General features: G+C 39.4%; 1 protein-coding gene across 1 annotated transcript in view; it reads left to right on the top strand.

Annotated features, from left to right (window-relative positions):
• ZNF407 (zinc finger protein 407) overlaps positions 1-20,159 on the top strand; it is a 462,307-nt gene that overhangs the window by 103,444 nt on the left and 338,704 nt on the right. The window lies entirely within an intron of this gene.

Raw genomic sequence — 20,159 nt, forward strand, 5'->3', positions numbered from 1 at the left:
GTCCCGCCACTCCTTCAATTCCTGTTTCTCAGTGGCGGAGTGCATCATAACCTCACGGAGAAAGTTCTCCTTAGTTCTTCGTGGCTGCTTTCTAATTCTGCGCAGCCATTCTGTCACCGATAATGGAGGCTGGCCTCCCAAGGTTATCTCTCTGAAGTTTAAATGCAACATTTGACAGAAGCAGTATTGTTTGCAACACAGACAACACTGATTCAGTGCTTTAAAACACAGCAGGTACTCACACACCTGTAATTAACTGGCTGATCCCAGGCAAGCACACTTGAGCCACAAGACCCCCTAAAATGATGAGTAGCTGTAGGGGCAGGGTAAATCTCTCTTCCCAGACCCTGCTGTATACTGGGCATGTAGCTCTTGGGGAGAGCCAGCACTGTTGGAGGGGCTTGATAATCATTCCTGTCCCCACACTTTCCACAGGATGTGATCATTATGGAAGATATCTCGCTGCTGAGGGTGAGCAGGGAATCAAGGGAGGGTCTTCTGCAAGCCTGCGGCTTCCGCCCTGGCCCCTGTGTGGCTTGCCTGTGTGCAGCAGTGGTTTCCTCTCTCCTTTCTTCTCCCCTCTCCCACCTGTGACGGTACAGTGGCGTGGGAAAGTTACCATTAATGGGGCAAGAAACAAAGCAGCTCTGCCGAGGAAACTGCAGCAGTGGATTGCCCAGTATGTCCACGAGAGTTTCCTGGAGATCTCTGAAGGAGATTCCCGTGAAGTGAGGGAGTCAATCAACAGCTTGTTCCAACGCTCAGACTAGGCATGTGGTGGAAGACAAGCCTGCTTTCTGCAACTATCCTGCCCCCAACAATTCCCAAAATCAGATCCACTTACCAGGGGCCTCCTATTCTGTTTGTGCTTCGCCGAGATCCAACTGCTGTGACTGGCTAGCTTCCTCCGGGGTAGAAAAGAGCTCTGACTGCGTGCATCTCCGGCCTCCAAGCCATCCTCTGCCTCTGGGTCCCCGTGCCCATCTTCGTCGAAGATTGCCTCCTCCTTTCCTGGCTTGGTCCACTCTCGACTGGCACGTGAGCCAACGAAGTATCCACAGGGGCTTTCACTGTGGAAGTGGGGTTGCCGCCAAGTACCGCAAGGTCAAGTAACGCCAAGTCCAGCTCTTTGTAGCACCGGCAGCTTGTGGGCACAGCATCGGAGTGGCGGTTTGCCTCCCACGCCTTGTGGTAGGCGTTCCACAGCTCCTTCAATTTTACCGTACACTGCAATGTGTCCCTTTCTGTCATACATCGTGAAATCTGTCCATAGGTATCAGAATTCTTATGGCTGGAGCGCAGCTGGGACTGCACAGCTTCTCCTCCCCAAATGCTGATGAGGTCCAGCAGCTCGGCATTGCTCCAGGCAGGGGATCTCCTGGTGCATGGAGCAGGCATGGCCATCTGGAGAGATGTGCTGAGACCACTGCACGCATCCCTGAGCAAACAGGAAGGGGACTTTCAAATTTGCAAAGGAATGTATGGGGTGGGGATTACAGTTGGTCACCTGAGGGCAGGGCAGTAGAGTTCAAACCGATGACCAGAGAGGTGGGAACAGGCATTGTGGGACACCTCCCGGAAGCCAATTGCAGCGCTGTAATCGCCACGGTGTCTACACTGGCACTGTAGCCCTGGTGCAGAAAGCTCTATGCCTCTCGTCTAGAGCACTACAGCTGCGCAGTTTCTGCTCACTAGGTGGCTTGGCAGTGTGTACATCACGGAGTTACAGCACAGAAAGCTGCTTTACTGGGCAGAAACTTGCCGGTGTAGAAGAGGCCTTAGAGCTGGGTGAACAATTTCCAGTCAGCAATGTAATTGACAAGATTTAGCCTCTTTTTCTGTTTGTGAGTTATACACTAACAGACTCCAGTGTTTACAAGTTTGTTCATGATTTGAATGATTTATGCAAACGTTTCTACTGGTTGCTTGCAAACTATGGCCCCAGTTCAGCAAGGTTCATATACATGTGCCTGACTTTAAAAGCATGAGTAAACCCATTGACTTCAGTGGTAGTGTGCATGTGTTTGAAGTTGGGCACGTGCCTAAGTACCTTCCTGAATTTGGTCCCATTTGCCACAACCGTTAACTTAAATCATTCTTTGAGCCCGATACTGGGAGTTGCTGAGTACTCAGGTACCATTGACTGCAGTGGGAGCTAGCAGTGAGCAGTGCATTGTGAAATTGGACCCTTTGCCATTTATTGTTCACACTGCATTTTTAGCTAATGTGGTCACATAATATTGTTTCTGCTCTGTGCTTTGATCACTTCCAAATCCAAACAAACTTCCAAAGTGGCCCCGCAAATCCTTGTCATAGATACTTTTTTGAATACAGTATTCAAAGCCATAGTAGTGGCAAATGATTCGTGAGCCATCCATAGGCTGAAATCTGGTCACATAATCCATTTATCAAAAAATGTAGAATATCAAATAAATTCATAGTCATTTGAGTCTGTTTGTGAATAATTCACAAATGGAAAAGGGACTGATTTGTTGAATAAATTGTTTACTGCAAGTAAACAGTCCAATGAGCCAGTTATACATAGTTATATAAATATTTATGACACTTTTCCTGAAACCATTATTGAGAATAAAGATGTGCTTATATGAATGTTTGCAAACAACCAATAAAAGGAATTGTGAATGTGGTCAAAGTGAATTTCAGGTTTTATTTGAGTGCATAATTGTTATTTATGTTAATAGTGGTAGAGCCAAAAGGCCCCAGTCATTGTCAAGGCCCCATCATGCTAGGCACTGGAAAAAGTACTCTGTGAAATGTGTTCCCTGCCCAGAGGGCCTTATTATGTAATCGGATGTGAAACAAAATGAGGGTAACAAACATCCAGCAGGGAGTAGAAAGAAGGGTAAGCCAAATGTGATGCACACAGTTACTCCGGCTGGGTAGTGCATGATTTGATGGTTCTGAATCATTTCTACCTTTTTTTCTGTATGGAAGGATATGGTTATCAGCAATCCCACTGGCTGTTTTTACTGTTGAATACTTGTTTGCAGTATTTGCTAGCTGCAGTCAGAAGGTTAAGTTGCCTCTGAGTTACTTTGATTCCATTGGAAAGAGGTTTGCAGCAATAAAACATTGTCCTTTTTGTTGAGAAAGTTTTATGCACTTTTCTTTTCTTTTTTCATGTACTAGGTACATTCACAAGCAACTAGGTTTAGCAGAGTGATTATTTTATAGAATCACTGTTGATCATTCTCTACAATATTTGGATGGAAAAAACTAATATATGGAGAGAAGCAACATTGTAAATACTCAACCCTCCTTAGTGTGGGGTGTATTTCCTTTATTAAAAAAATAGAGGATATAAATTTTCATTTTGAAGTACAGGGGATTTAACAGAAGATATTTCCCCACATTCCGAAGTGAAAGGTTCTCTAAAACCTGCATCCTAGTACATCTGTGCACCCCTTTATAGTGGGCCAACTGCACATACAGCACATGTTAGACTGAACTATTTAGTAAGAAAAAAGGAATTCAGCCTAGGATCTTCATCTAGAAAACCGTTTTGCTTTAATGCTAGACCCATGTAATATCATGTGTATATGCTTAAATAATGCAGTTTTATTTCACAAGGGTTTTATACCATGGATTTACTTAAAGCTTTTTATTTTATGTAGTATAATTGTTGAATTATTTATTTCTGATCAGTTTCTTGTGTTACAAAGACTTGTCAAATCTACTAATGCAATAAGAGCATTGTAGTTGTAAAACTTTTTGAACATTGTCAGCAAGTAGTAGCACTGTAAATCTGGATTTTTTTATGAAAGAGTTAATGTATATTTGCTGTTGCGTAATTTGAGATTGTTACTGAGAGAGAGGCTAATAATTTAAGTGCGATTCTTATGTAGGAGTTGTGCCAATATATATGCTGTCATGTGTACTGAGCTTCAGAAGTCATACAGATAAGTAAGAAAACCTAGCCTGGGCCATGGCAGAATGCCCTTTTTTGTTTCTTTGATAGTGAATAAATCAATCAGATCACAAAGTTTATTGGGTTGAGCCACAAAATGTCCAGTATTTTGAGTGGTTTCAGAGTAACAGCCGTGCGTGGTTTCAGAGTAATAGTCTGTATTCGCAAAAAGAAAAGGAGTACTCTCCTTACAATGTGTATGATAATCATCACTTTAGATAAGCTATTACCAGCAGGAGAGTGGGGTGGGAGGAGGTATTTTTTCATGCTTTGTGTGTATATAATAAGATCTTCTAAACTTTCCACAGTATGCATCCGATGAAGTGAGCTGTAGCTCACGAAAGCTTATGCTCAAATAAATTGGTTAGTCTCTAAGGTGCCACAAGTACTCCTTTTCTTTTTGCAAGTATTTTGAGTGTCCTTTTGTTCTTCCTGAATCTCCCGGACCCAAAACTACAGCAGAAGGCCAACCCTGAATATGAAATGTAGTGGTGCCCTTAAAAACTTGCCCATTTTGCCATATATATCAATAGATATGGTCACCTGAAAATTTACAGTATTCCCTAAAACCTGAGGAGAAAAATAAAAATATGCAATTTTTCATTTTAATGTAGTTTGTTAAATCCCAAACAAACAGGTTACTATCCTGGTCCCCAGTTAGTTCAACCATTGAGCCTGCCATACTCTGATCCATTTCTAATGTCTCCTTAAAAGTAACTGAAGGCCACATAGAATAATAAACAATGTACAGTGAGGGCAGTTCTGCTAGCATTCTGGCAATTGTAAAACTCTTGCATGGGAATTTTCTTACCTGATAATCATGAGGAACAGTAAAATGTCTTCTAGAGCAATTTGAAATTGAAGAACTGGACAATCCTTGGCTCTCCGAAGCTACCAGAACAGCTTCACATTTCCTAACGAATCCTTCACGCAGAAGAACATAATTTTTTGTCTTAAAAATTGCAAAGCCAGAGCCATGTGTCTGCCATGCTTCTGGGGCAACCAAACATTTAAAGTGTAAGTTTTCAGTCTGGTATTTATGCTCCGCGTGTACCTGTGGTGCAGGTATCCTAAACTTGTCCTTCAGAATTGTTGTTAAAGCTTGAAACAAATTTGGCTGAACTATTAATATTCAGTATTGAGTAATGAACTACAACAGCTTGTACTATACATGTATCACCTTGTTCATCTTAACCAACTGCTTATTAATCACTTGCACCATGGCCAGATTACTGGTCCAGAACAATGCCTTTGTACTCTGTGGTTGCATCCTCTAAATAGCAAATAAATACCAGCACCAGTATAGGAAGGAAAATATCAGGATTCATTTTATCCCTCGCCTATCTAGCCTTCAGGCTGCCTGTCTGTGCAGCAGCAAAGTGTATGTCAATTCTGAAACTTCTTTCTCTTTCATCCCCAACTCTCTAATACTTCTGTACATAGCTGAAGATTATAAAATAAATTCTATGATAGCTCTATTGAATTTGTTTGAATGTGCTACTGTTCTCTGATTAAAATTAGGAAGTCAAACACATTGAAGTATTATTAAAAATAATTTTGTTTACATAAATATAAGAACAAAGTAGGTTACTTATATATACCTATTGACCCAATCAGTCAGCTTTTACAAGTATAGAAAGCATGTAGATATAGTCTTACAGTTCTTATAAAGAGGAGAACCTTTTAGTTTGGATTGCTCAGTACACAATCTTTTTTGTGTCCTCTCCTCCTTTTGTCCTTGACTGTTTTCAGACTGCCCTTTTCATTGTCACCACAGGTGATGGATCAACTCATAGCCCAGTGAAATTCTGACCTGGCTTGTTTGTGCAGCTCTGGAATAAGAATTCCCATTATAAGGGCCTCTTATTACCTTCACTAAGTGACCATTCCCTATAGCTAATGTTGATTCCCCTAAACCTGTCTGACAAAAAGTTTAATTAGATTCTAGATTAATCAGATACTAGTGAAGTGCTGTCACTTAAGTCTCCACCTTCTCTCTTCTGTTTCACCTATCTGGTTCCAGATATTCACTTTGAGACTTGATTTTCAGGTTTCCCCTAGAATTGCTCCAGCCTGTCTCTTAACCCTGATGCAGAAAGTTCTTTGAAATGATAGCCTTGAGGGGTTACCTCCAAACAGCTTCCAATGCAAAATTAACCACTCCAAATTCCTTTGGAATACTTAGCTTAAACTGGAAACTAGCCAAGAAACAATTGACCTCTCCACAGTTTGAGGTAACCTGCATGTAGTTCGACCAATTTGTTCAACAACTTTGTTTACTACAACCCGGTTTTCTCCTGAGCACCTTACTGCTCTACCACCCAGGTGTATGGGACAGGACAGCTTATTCAAACAGTGCTGAGGCTTGAGCAGCTTCACCCTGTCTATCTCTGCTCCATATGAGCTGGTCTGTAGCATATTCTGCTCTGTGGTCATGCGTGGCCTGTCTTTATGGATCTCTCCTCCAATAGGACAAGTCTCTTATGTCTCTGACAGTGACGCCTTAGATTCAAAGATATTAAGGTCAGAAGGGACCATTATGATCATCTAGTCTGACCTCCTGCACAATGCAGGCCACAGAATCTCACCCACCCACTCCTGCGATAAACCTCTCACCTATGTCTGAACTATTGAAGTCCTCAAATCATGGTTTAAAGACTTCAAGGAGCAGAGAATCCTCCAGCAAGTGACCCGTGCCCCAGGCTACAGAGGAGGGCGAAAAACCTCCAGGGCCTCTTCCAATCTGCCCGGGAGGAAAATTCCTTCCCGACCCCAAATATGGCAATCAGCTGAACCCTGAGCCTATGGGCAAGATTTCATTTACTTCATTCTGCACCTCAAAGGCAGCCAGTGGTGCCTTCATTTATGAACCCTGTAGTTCCTTTCACAGGTACAGGTTTACTGCACAGGTCAAGTGCAATGGTCTCCAACCTCAAAGGAGAACTTCTTGTAAGATCTCCAAGCTAGCTGTGAGCTCCCTCCCACTTTCCCCAAAGGATCTAAGGTGGAGTATGAGGAAGGGGATACCAGAGGTTTTTAAATCAATGGGGAGTACTGGTGAGTACAGTTACTTGTGTATAAGTCACTGCAGGATCTGGGCTTTAGAAGCCATCACCATTGCAGAATTGGGGGAGGGACCATGTGGTTTTTTTTCACCTGTGTGTAAAGCACCTCTGTTGGCATTAGATATATAATTAATAGGGGCCCTTAGCTGGCATAAAGCAAGCACTTGTACGTTGACTTCAGTGGAACTACACTGACTTACACTGGCTGAGGGATTACATCAATATGTGTAAACAGCTTGAACTCTTCAAATGGAAGGTGCTGTAGCAAAATATTGTTTAGAGACTTCAGAAACAGTTCATGGCAGTTGCTATGATACTTTTTACAAATGTGGAAAAAGTTACAAAGTGTGGATGATACTCTGGATACATTAACTAATGTTAATAAAATGCTTTGAAATTGAAAAATACTATATAGTATAAGTAGGGATGAAAAAAACATTCCTGTTACACCTCAAACCAACTCAAGCTTTGCCTACACTTGAGGTTTAGTGTGTTTTGTGAATATGAAGGATGTTATGACAACTTTAATATTTGTGTATTATAATCCGTCCTCTCCCACAACAGCCAGTGTTTCTCCTGAAACAATCCGTCCTCTCCCACAACAGCCAGTGTTTCTCCTGAAAACTCCCTCATATTACTTTAGATCTCTTCGTGAAGGACTGGAGCTATTTTGGGACCTCTCCGAGAGGTTATTCTTCTTTGAGGTTGGAGCTTGCCGTACATGAACTGTCAAGTTAACTTGTATCTGTGAAATGAACTTCGTGAACGCCATTGCAAACCCAACCCTGCAGGTTTTGCAAATCTGTCTGGATAAGCACTTAACATTACTAAGGCTGGTGTACCTTAGTAATGGAGTTAGGTACATCATTCAGTGCTGTGAAAAATTTCATGCCTTGTGCAACATAGTTAAGCCAGCCTAAGCCCCAGTATAGACACCGTTAGGTAGGTGGAGGAATTCTTCTGTCAACTTAGCTACTGCCTCTCAGAGAGGTGGATTTACTACATGAATGGGAGAACCCCTTCCATCGCTGTAGTAAGTGTCTACATTACAGCAGTACAGCGGCACACCTGCCTAAGATCTAGTAAAATGTCATAATTAGTTAAATGTAGGGGCTTATCCACCCATAAAATGTTTACCACTTTAGCTGTACTGGTAAATTTAAAGCGGTACCACACACCTAATGGACACGTTTATATTGGTAAAAAGGTGCTTCATATGAGTATAGCTATTCCTGTGTGGGAGAGGGGAATAAGCTATATTATAGTATAAGGAATATCTGTAAAACTGCATCCACAGTAGGGGTTGTACCAGGATAAGTATTCCAGTTAAAAAACCAAAAATAATCACACCCCTAGCTAAAATAATTCAGTTGGTACAAAAACCGTGTGTAGCTAAAGTTTGTCGAGGATATCTTAATTTAGGCACTTTACAGGTTACTTCCAAAGAAAATGAAGATTGGGTGTATACCTTTATTTGCTTCTTTGTGGTGTGTAAGGAAAGCCTGTGCGGTAGCTTAGTCAATAGGATTTTTTCCTGTTTCTTTTTTATCCATAGATATATTAGGAATGGCAAGTCTGGTCTTCCCTTGTGTTGCTGGAGGACTCATTGTGAGATTGAGAAAATTTGGGAGCTTTCTCAATACTTAAATTGAATAGGTGGAAGTGTTGTTAAAACAGTGATTTTCGTATTCAGTTAAGGATTAACAAAACCCTCAACTGAGTAAGAAAATCTCTGTGTTCCTTGGAAGTTCTAATGTCACAATCCTACTCGTTCTTCAGACAGCCATACAGTCTACTAGTAGAGACAAGACCTAAATTTTAAACCTGTACATGGGAAGAATTTAGGGTGTCTGTCATAAATATAAAGGGAAGGGTAAACCCCTTTGAAATCCCTCCTGGCCAGGGGAAAGCTCCTCTCACCTGTAAAGGGTTAAGAAGCTAAAGGTAACCTCGCTGGCACCTGACCAAAATGACCAATGAGGAGACAAGATACTTTCAAAAGCTGGGAGGAGGGAGAGAAACAAAGGGTCTGTGTCTGTCTGTAGTCGTCTTGGCCGGGGATAGACCAGGAATGGAGTCTTAGAACTTTTAGTAAGTAATCTAGTTAGGTACGTGTTAGATTATGATTTCTTTAAATGGCTGAGAAAAGAATTGTGCTGAATAGAATAACTATTTCTGTCTGTGTATCTTTTTTGTAACTTAAGGTTTTGCCTAGAGGGGTTCTCTATGTTTTTGAATCTAATTACCCTGTAAGATATCTACCATCCTGATTTTACAGGGGGGATTTCTTTATTTCTATTTACTTCTATTTTTTATTAAAAGTCTTCTTGTAAAAAACTGAATGCTTTTTCATTGTTCTCAGATCCAAGGGTTTGGGTCTGTGGTCACCTATGCAAATTGGTGAGGCTTTTTATCCAACATTTCCCAGGAAAGGGGGGGTGCAAGTGTTGGGAGGATTGTTCATTGTTCTTAAGATCCAAGGGTCTGGGTCTGTAGTCACCTAGGCAAATTGGTGAGGCTTTTTACCAAACCTTGTCCAGGAAGTGGGGTGCAAGGTTTTGGGAAGTATTTTGGGGGGAAGGACGCGTCCAAACAGCTCTTCCCCAGTAACCAGTATTAGTTTGGTGGTGGTAGCGGCCAGTCCAAGGACAACGGGGGGAATATTTTGTACCTTGGGGAAGTTTTGACCTAAGCTGGTAAAGATAAGCTTAGGAGGTTTTTTCATGCAGGTCCCCACATCTGTACCCTAGAGTTCAGAGTGGGGGAGGAACCTTGACAGTGTCTAATGCTAATAAAACTAATTTGGAATAAGGCACTCTTATTCCGGAATAAGTGTATCCACACCTGGAGTTAATTGGGAATAGTTATCCACTTTAATTTCACACCCTACTTTATTTCAGATTAATTTTCATATGCTGACAAGCCCTAAGGAAAACAACAAAAATGAATTTTACATTTTTTATTCATGCTGCCTTTATACATCATAGAGGGAGGAGAAATTCAAGCCCAATTCTTATCCCTTTGCAGGTCAACAGTAATTTCTAATCTGCTCTCATTCTTTTGAACATGAGGATGCTTGTCTTCTCCCCTCCAACCCATCCTCCCCATTTTTTGGAGTTGCATATTTTTTGGTGTACTTTGTAATTCAAGTAGGTGGGGTAAATTAGATTAGAAAAAAGTTAACTCTCAAATATGTGTAGTTGACCGAGAAAAAATGGCAGAATTTTTGAGTGAAACATAGCAGAATTCTGTATAAAGGAGTTGGCTCTTGTTTTCTATTAAAGAATTGGGCCCTTAGGTTTTCAAGTATTGTCAGTGGGCTTTAATTATTTAAACTTTATATATGACACATTACAATTGCTGTGAGTTTTTCAGCATATAAACTAAAACGGTTGTCTTCATGTTTGAGATCATAGAGAAATTATATAGACAACAGCACTATATACTTGCCACAGTGTTTTTATACATAGCATATTTAGTGGCTAACTAAAATCTAAGCAGAAAGCTCATCTTGAAAAAGACTACTTAATTAAAAATTAAACAATGAATTAAAACTTAAATTATGCAAAACTAATAAGCTACATTACCAAAACCAACAATTAATACACTACAGTATAGGCCATTTTTACTTTTTTTTGTTTTATGTTTGACTCGTAGTCTGCATTGTACGCTGCTTTGGAATTCTTTATTTTGAAATACTCTGCCTATCTGAATTAAGATATAAATCAGTGACTTTAGATTTGTAATGTTTACAAAATTCAGAGATTAAAAACTGTGATAATATAAAGGAATCTGTTTTAAAGCAGGAAAAATCCAATTAATTTGCAATTAATGCAATATCACATCTGTGTATATGTTTCAACTCAGAGAATCAGATTATCTAGTACAAATCAATAGAGTAAAAATGGGCTCATTGACCAAAACTTACAATTTGACCTATCCCTCTAATTCCTTTCTACAAAAGATTTCCATGCTCACTGATACAGCCTCCCACTAATTGCAAATACTGAGATTCTGAAAACTATATGTATGTGTGGATGTATTTATAGGGATCAAAATGATGACACTTCTGTCTTTATTTTAGTAGTTTTAAAGGTGTTCCCTAGGTCCACAGGTCAAAGCTGTAGTAAAATGCTTCATCGCTTATTGAATCTGGTGTGCACTACACGTTGAAGATACCAAATGACAAAAAAAATAGACACTAAAACTAGACAAAAAACTAGACATCTAATTATTCATTACTTATGAAGAATGCATATTTTGGATATGTATTAAAGTTTAAAAAAAAAGCAGTGAAGGAAGAGATAAAAATATAGGATAATTTCCAGTATATACTAGTATCTGTTATAATTCTACTCTTGCAGCTAAGCAGAGCTTTAATGGACTTTAAGAAGAGGAACTGGAAAAATAGAAAGGCAGAACCTGTAGAAGGTGAAGAAGAATTCTGAAAGGAACTTGAAGATTTATTTCAGAATTCAGTTTAAACTAAACTCATCAAAGATTGAGGGAGACAGAAAAGAGAAGGAAAGGGAGACATTAAGAAAGTATTGACATGGACCTGAAAGGAAACACAGTGTATGGACATTGCAACTCGACTATCAATATTTATTGTTTTGGAGGGAATGTTTCATCACCACTGAACTAAGGTCATTAGTACTGATAACACATTTGTTGTTTGATGCCAGTATGTATGTTTGTTTTTTTATTTATTTATTTTTAAAAACAAATATTCCTGATGTAGGAAGTGTGGAACTAGCATTTAGTAAACGATTCTTACCATGTGTTGGAACCAGGGCTGCCCAGAGGTGGGGGGCAATTTGCCCCGGGCCCCGCAGACAGGGCGGGGGCAATTTTGGCAGTAATTCGGAGGCGGGTCTTTCAGTCCCTCTCTTCCTCATCGTTGGCACTTCGGCGGCAGCTCAATTGCTCCACTTCTGTCTTCTGCGGCAATTTGGCGGCAGGTCCTCCTGTCCTCTTCTTTCTTTGGCGGCACGACTTGGGTTTTTCTTTTTTTTTTCTTCACCACTTGGGGCGGCAAAACTAACTTTTTTTAATGGAAGGGGCCCCCGAAATTGCTTTGCCCCAGACCCCCCTGAATCCTCTGGGCGGCACTGGTTGGAACACTTAACTATGGGATGGTTTTTCACTTGTCACAAATTTCACTTGTCACAAATTTAATTTAGCTTTACATAATTCATTTTAACTGAAATGCTTTTTATCAAATATGAATTTTAGTCCCCAAACTATTGCAGTATATTTGTATTTTTTAATATTTCTTCGGCACTTAGCAAAACCTGAGACAAAACGTTGCTATCTTCGTCTTTGTGTTCCACTGATGTTTTCACTGCCATTGTAATTTAAAAGTTTATATTTTAAAACAAGATCAATAGTTGGAGGACAAATAACAGGTAGAGAAGAGTTGTTTGCAGTGTTGTTATAGCCATGTTGGTCCCAGCATATTAGAGAGACAAGATGGGTGATGTATCATCTTTTATTGGATCAACTTCTGTTGGTGAGAGAGACAAGCTTTTCAGTTTACACACCTCTTCTTCAGGTGGCTACATATACAGAAGAATGCAGCTAAAATATTTTATAATATCTTATTGAGAACAGAAATGTAAGGAATAAACGTTCCCAATAATAAAGTCAAATAACTGAGAATTTTATTGAGAGGAAATATTGGGCCAAATTCCCTCCTGTGCTTGGTGCAGGGAGGGAGAGGTTATCAGAGCTACTTACAGCTCTGTCATTCTGTGGATCTATCTGCACCAGCTCTGGCATAAGTTAGAACACTGTAGAGGTATATATGCCATTGGAGAATTGCATTACACCCCCAACACCAAAGTGGGAAGTGGTAAAACTGAACAGGAGTTGGTTATTCTGGTTTTATACCAGCTGAGAGTTAGCAGCTTTCATCATCCTTTAGTTTCCTCATGCTTCCCTCTCCCCTGCCAATGAATTCTCAGGTTGCCAACTATAGGCAAATTCTGGCTTCTTTGCAATGTATGTGTAATGCATATGAGCCAGTTGTGGTGAGAGAATCTGGTTCATTGTGTAAGCCAAAAGGTGTTTTACTTTTTCTACGTTTTCAGTTGAAAGTCACATCTTCCATGAAATGTGTTTTGTCCAATATCACAGGAAGCCACATGTGAGTAATACGTGACTTGAATATAATACTTCTGACCTCTCCTCTGACCAACAAGCTTAATTTAATGGAAACCTTAAACTTTATGGGACTTTTCTTTGTATGTTCATAGTTAATTTAAGCTGTTGTAGGTAGTAATATATCCCCCTAACCTGTTGCAGATTCACAGGGCAGACTGGCTGCGGATTCTGCCCTTTCCAAACACATTTGATGCGCCTTCATAGTTTTTTCTTCTGTCTATATTTATGTTCATGTGTCTGGATGATACTAAGCCATCTGGTTAGGTGGTATGCTATGTTTTCTAAAGGTAAAGATCTATGTTAGTCAGGAGCATTCCACAAAGCCTTCAGCACTCTATCTAGCAGTTGTGGAAGCCTGATGGAGATCAGCACCTTCAACTGTCAGTTCCTTTATTCCTGTCTGTCATGACTGTTTACTTCTGATCATACCAGTTGACATTTATGTGTCACAATAGAAAACCTGTAACCAGCAAAGAAGTAAAGAAGACATTGGGTTTACGGTTACTTATATCACAACAGGCAGCTGGCCACTCATTAACACCCTGTGGGGTGTGAAATATACCGTATGTTAAATAAAATTAGTGCCTGCAGGCATTGTATAGAAGGGAAGGCCATAGCAGTAAATGAAATTATATGAACAGCTAAATCAAAAAAGAGTAAAGGTTGCAGATTTTAAAAAAAGCAGTTTCCCCCTTAGAAATGAGTGTACAGTCCAAGGTGCATAGTGTAGCCTACAGGATTAACCTGCTTTCTTGCATATCTATCTATCTATCTATCTATCTATCTATCTATCTATCTATCTATCTATCTATCTATCTATCTATCTATCTATCTATCTATCTATCTATCTCTCTTTTCTTATAATTTAAGTATTTGGTTTATTGTAATAGGTTTATAGATTTATATTGAAAATAAGTTTTCAATTCATAATATTAACACACCCTAAATTGGGCAACAATAGCTATATCCAGTCTCTTAACTATCCTCCATTTTCATTTTCATGAGTGGCATTGGAAAAATTACACTTGGCATAGGAGAGTTCTGCAAGAGATTCTTTGCCTTTCCAGTATTCTAATTATGTGCTGGGAAAGGCAATGTTAAGACCTTCGGGGATAACCACCTTTCTCTTAGCTATAGTCAAGCAATGAAGTGAAATATAAGGGAAAAATGTGTTACCGCTTCTATAATGTAGAGTATTAACATTACTTTTATGCAGAAACTTGAGAGACATTAATATGAAAATGTTTTCCTTCATAGGCAATCAGCTAGCATGACTTTGTGTAAAACAGCCTCTGCGAGTGTTAATCACTATATATCATGGGAATGTCACTTTTTTCTTTTTTTTGGCATTCAAGATGATTGCTGAATTGTCAGCATGGGTAACCTAGTAAATGCTGTGTCGTCTTAGGGGAGGCATGTCTTCATCTTCCATCTCAATTTGGTGAATGGGTTGGCCAAGCCAGAATTCTGACCTCTGTAGTTGAGAAGGAGAGTGCTTGCTTCAGATGAGGTACACATACCATAATATGTTACACACTTACCTTACATAAAACTTTTCATTTCAAAGAATCCCAACATGATTTTCAGAAAACACAATATACAGATAAGGCTGCTTTTTTCCAGTAGCCCCAGGGGACATCTGAAACATTTAAAAATTTTGGATACATACAACTGGATAATTTTGGACCAATTTTAATTTCCAATTAATATTGATACTCACATACTTTGGAGTAGGGAGGTTGAGGTTTACTTCCCGAACGTGCTTGTCTAGTCAGTCACCTTGTATAGAGAACGCTGCAGCTGTTGTATAGTTAGACTTGGCAGAATTTGGTTTTTATTTTTATAATTTTGACAGAAAACATTGATTTTATTTGTAAGCATTTTTTCTATTTTTATCTATTTTATATTTTCACAATTGCAGGAAATTATGGGTGGGCGGGACTAAGACAACGGGGGGCAGATTAATTATTTTATAGCAGTAGAAGTTGACATTCAAAAAGGTAAATCTTTATAATAGTTAAAACACAAATTATCAACATCATATGTCAAAATATACAAAGTAAATATCTTTAAGTCAAACTCAAAGTTCTCAAGCCGATGGAAACATTTTTTCATTGGTTTGTGTATGTACTGTGAAATCGAAGTTTACAGACAATTACATGTAAAAATCTAATCCTTCCAAGCCTGTCTATAGTATACAGAAAAGTTTTATATAGCATTCCAGGACAGTAAGTGAAGAAAACTGTCCAATGACAATGTAAGGGAGAATTTAGTTACTTTAATTACCCACCAGAACCTCTGCAACACTTGAGTTTTCTTTGGGAGTCTCCCATCTAAACACTGACAAGACCTGACCCTGCTGAGCTTTGTGACATCTGGTAGGATCATAGCCTGAGGTTGTATGGAAGCAATGTCATGGCTACTAATAGTACATGTAAATTGACATAGGTTCAATAGGGCAAGATTTTGTGGAGCCCACCAGTCGCCATACTTTTACTGATGTGATAGCAACATATTTAGAGAAATAAGAGTGAGATTATTCATTTTTTCAATCAGTTTAACAAAATGCATGCAGTTTGTTTTTTCTAGTTATGTGAAACAATAATACATTTTGAGTAAAAATATTAATCACTGTCTGTTTTCATACTTCACTGAAAAATTAGTGCAGGACTAATGGCTCATCTCAACTTTTATTTATACTACCATAGCTGCTTTGATTTCTGCCCCTGGCAGTTTATCCAATGTACTTATTGTTTACTGCGTAAAGAAATTCCACCTTAATTCCTTTCCTGCCCTGTTCCCCTGACCTTTCTTAGCTTAAGATGAGGCCTCCTTGCTGTTGTATTTGACACTAGTTCAGATAAGTTCAAAGGAATATCAAGCTGTCCTTTAAATTCCTTTTAGAATTTCATGTACAGCGGAGAGGTCTCTTTTTATTCTCTTCTTTTCTAACTAATACAGACCTACCATAATTTCTTTAACCTTTTGGACTAACTAAATACCCAGAGTTCCCTATCGTTCTAGCTGCCCTCTGATATTCCTTCTACTTCTTTTAATATTTGTTTAGTAATAAGGTAGCTAGAACTATATTTCAAACATGTAGCCTCACTAGTCCCATATATACTGGTAAAATAATTTCCTCTGACTTGTATGCGACAAGCAGGTTAGGCTTTCAAAGGCTGCAGGGCAATCGTGTTGACCCAAGTGTTGTATTGGGATGTTCAGCTTGGAACAGTTGAAGTGACATGCAGATGACATCAGGGCAATGAAAATAAAAATGCCATTTTCTTCCTTTTCTGATGTGGTTATTTAATTTTTGGACCTGATGATGTCGTCACTGTTTTGTTTTTCTTACCACTCTACCCCAGAATAGAAGAATCTCCATCAATATGCAATTCAGAAAAATGCTATATCTTATATAAATAAGGCCTGTTCAGAACTCTTTTTGTATGGTTTTTTATATATTTAGAACACTAGGATGTTTAGCCAGTTTGGTTCAAACTTAGTAACAAAATTGTAGATTTTTTTTTTTAGTTGTACAATTTTACAAACAGTCTTAACTGAACAATTTTGTTATTTTTATCTTATTACATCTCTAATAATGACCTGTTATTAGAAGATAAACATAATTGAGAATAAAGTTTTGCTTATCCAGAAGGAAACAAATATTATACACTTTGACAATATGTAAATAAAAAGGCAGGACATAAAAAGGTTTAATATCAAGTTTGATCTTTTCTTTGGAGGTGATAAAAAACTTGCTAATATAAAGCGAACACAAAAATATGGCTGCTATTAATTGATCAAAGAGTATATAGAGAGAGGTTTGAACAGGCCATAACTATGTAAGATATATAAGATTCAGCAGTTTAACGGAATTACATATGTATAGCTATTCTTTTCTGTGGTAATATAGTAGGAAAAGAAAAACTGATGACATCATGAGGACCAAAAAATTCAAAAGCTACATCAGAAGAGAGAGAAAATAAGAGTTTTATCATATTTGTTATTGTACATCACCACAAAATTGTCAAGGGACTGGTAGTGGGCATAATTTTTTTTTTTGTTCTCGGGCTTTTCCTTTGCCACCTGTCAAAGTGAACTCATCTGCTTTGGATTCTCATTGGATGAACTGGGTAGCTATGTTGTTAACTTTAGTGAGTTCATCAATGATTGCATATGAGCCTTTAACTGACTTCTTTCTTGATTTAGGGACCGATGTGATAATATATGTGCCTGATGGCTGATAAGCTTGTCTGTGGCTTAATTTACATCAATTCTCAGTTCTTTTAACCACTTTCTCTTCTGCATATTCTGTATACAGTACCTACATAATGGCAGTTTCTCATCTTTTGGTGCTTAGTTGTTTTTTTTAATTACACCTATATTTTGTTATTGGAGCCCTGCAAATTGTTCAGCTCAAACTGCAAAAATACTCAGAGAGTGGTGGTTTTAAGTGTGTTATGGTGTGTATCCCGAACTTTCTCCTCAGTGCATATTCTGTGGTATCTGAGTGCCTGACTCTGCATAGCAGATTTCTTGATATGATCCTGATCACCACACTTACTATCACTGATCTAGTAACCACCCTTAACACACCGAGGAATGTGTTACGTACAACCAAGAACTCAGATACCACAGAATATGCTCTGAGGAGAAAGTCCAGGACTCGTACCATAATACACTCAAACCGCCTTCACCAATAAAGGACATTCCACCAGAGAAGTAGATTGCATCATGTAATGGGCCCCCAAATACCCGGAGAGAAACTGCTTTAATACTGGGGGAAAGAAAAAGCTCTGACCGCTCACCTTCAGTTGTCACTTACCACCCCACAGTAGATCACATATGGGGTATTGTTAGTTGTTGGCTGCGTGTGTGTTCTTCCCATGTGCCAGCTCTGCGCAGAGAGCTGGCTCAGCAGACCTCAGTCGAACTGCCCAGTAAGACCACAAGACTCGGTTTGTAGTGAATGTACGTGGCCAGGTTTATTGTTGACGAAGCATGGAATTAGTGCCCTATACGTGCTACATAATACATGTATGCCTGTGACAATGGACTCAGCTCAGTAAATGGCGGGACTTTGCGTACCCCCGTTGGCTGGACAAGACAGCTTCTCTGTGACCCTTCTTTTATACACTGATACAAAACAGTTACATATAGCCCCTCTGACAGGGTTAGTTACCACCCTTTACCCTGTATATGTTGGTTCGATCAACTGACTTCTGCTTACAACCGGACTTTTGCTAACTTTGCTTTATATCAGCAAGGCTTGACCACTGCTTTAGTTCAAGCCACAGGCCTCAGATCAGGCTTCTTATACTAAGCCTCATGTTTCAGGCTCTCTCTTTCTACTACTTGGGGTATCATCAAACATTTACAAGCCATGCTTGATGGGGACCACATACTGAAAGAACCCTTTCCTGAACCCCCTCATCTGGTCTTCAAACAACGTCAAGTGTCTCTAAGCTCATATTCAGAAACAAACTCCCCACAGAGTAGAACAAAACAAATCAAAGCAGCACCAGACCCTGGCAGAACAACAGATGCAAAATCTGCAGACACATCTCCACTGCTTAATTAATACGCCCCACAACTCATCTTTCAAGATCCATGGGTCCTACACATGCCTATTACAACATGTGGTGTACCTCATCCAGTGCACTAAATGCCCCAGTAACAACTAGGTGGGTGAAACAAGATACTCCATTCCTGTATGAACTCTCACAGAAAAATGATCAGACAAAACCACCATATCACCTGTGGATGAACACTTTTCACAAAACGATCACTCTATATCTGACTTCTCAGTCCTCATCCTCAAAGAAAACCTGCACAACACCGTCAAAAGATGAGCCTTTGGAACTTAAATTAATAACTCTGCAAGACACCAAAAATTCATGGACTTAGTAAAGATAGTGGATTTATCACTCATTACAACAATCTGTAACCCACTAACCCTCCTTTGTCCTATGACTGTAGAGGTGTTAACTGTATACTTCACCTTGAATGGTCTCTTGCAACATGTGTTAACTTCTTTTCTGTTCTCCTTGTATTTAGCTGTGACACTCTGAATACCTTTCCTAGACCTGAAGAAGAGCTTTGTATAAACTCGAAAGCTTGTCTCTTTTACAAGCAGTGGTTGCTCCAGTAAAAGATTATACCTCACCCACCATGTCTCTCTAATATCCTGGGACCAACACTGCTATAGAAACGCTGCAAAGTACTCTTAATCAGAGTTGACATCAGGGCTTCTGCGGTTGAATTGCATCTGTGAAGTAGGAGTAGTTTGTGTGAATTGTCCACAGAAGCTTTATGCTGTTTTGCTGTTTGCGAATCTGCAGATTTATCAGGCTGCACTGTTTATAGTGTACTTTGAGTTTGACATTGACTTGTTGGGATAGTTCACATGAGGCAAGTCATGTGACCGAGACCAAATATGTTTTAGTCATTGATCCTTAAAGGTTCACCTTATCCCCATGATCAGGAGGGTCAGCCCAATTCTGTGGAAGCTGGTTTCTTGGTTTCTTCAGAGACAAGTGTTGTTCTTCAGCTGAGCTATTTCAGCAGGCTGAGCCCTTACTCTGTGCTCAATATAGCATGCAAACCATTTGCTGATTAATGTGCAAACTCTTCCCCTTTACTGAAGATTGGCTTTATAGGCAAACTCAATAACAATAACACAACACAAATCTGAACCTGAGCTTCCTCAGTGTGCTACCGTTGTGGTTTTCCTGTGTGCATTCTCTGCCCTTCCAGTATAAAGAGTCCATCTCACCTCTTTTCAGCTAGGGTGAAGTAAGTGCCCCAATGAATCAGCAGAACTACAACAGCTTTATGAAGGTTCTTATAACTGCAGTCAGGGTGGGTCAATAAACATGTTTTGCCACCAAGTTCCTAGGATCCATTTGGAAATATCAGGAGGAAATTTCCTAGTTCCTCTGTCTGTATCTAATAGACCATTACCTACTATGTTGTTTTCTTCTGCAGTTCTCTCATTT

The sequence above is a fragment of the Lepidochelys olivacea genome (assembly GCF_965140295.1).
Source record: "Lepidochelys olivacea isolate rLepOli2 genome assembly, chromosome: 2".
NCBI classification, from domain to species: Eukaryota; Metazoa; Chordata; order Testudines; family Cheloniidae; genus Lepidochelys; species Lepidochelys olivacea.